Raw genomic sequence first — 638 nt, forward strand, 5'->3', positions numbered from 1 at the left:
CCCAAATTTTGGGCGCCACCTGGGAACCCCACACCTTGGGCGCCGCGTGGAAACCCCAAATTTTGGGCGCCGACATGGAAGCCCCAAATTTTGGGCGCCGCCTGGAAACCCACACCTTGGGCGCCGCGTGGGGAAACCCCAAATTTTGGGCGCCACTGGAAACCCCACACCTTGGGCGCCGCACGGAAACCCCAAATTTTGGGCGCCGCACTGGAAACCCCACACCTTGGGGCGCCGCACGGAAACCCCAAATTTTGGGCGCCACCTGGAAACCCCACACCTTGGGCGCCGCACGGAAACCCCAAATTTTGGGCGCCGGGGCGCGTCCTGGAAACCCCAGCTTTCCCGGGCTCCGACGCCTTTTCCGTCGCGGTGTGGAAACCCCAAATTTCCCGCCCCCAAGCAATGAAAAATTGTCGTCTGGAGGAAAGAGGCAGAGGCGCGAGAGGGTTGCCCGGATTTTGTTTGTGACAAGAGCGAAGCTCTGAATCGAGGCGACCAAGGGCTGAATCTCAGTGGATCGTGGCAGCAAGGCCACTCTGCCACTTACAATACCCGTCGCGTATTTTAAGTCGTCTGCAAAGGATTCTTCTCAAGACCGTTTGGGAATTGAACTTCAAAAGCTGCCCCGACCGAGA

This window comes from Pinus tabuliformis, chromosome 2_2 (assembly GCF_031772625.1).
Source record: "Pinus tabuliformis cultivar Carrire ecotype Pingquan chromosome 2_2, CPIR1, whole genome shotgun sequence".
NCBI lineage: Eukaryota > Viridiplantae > Streptophyta > Pinopsida > Pinales > Pinaceae > Pinus > Pinus tabuliformis.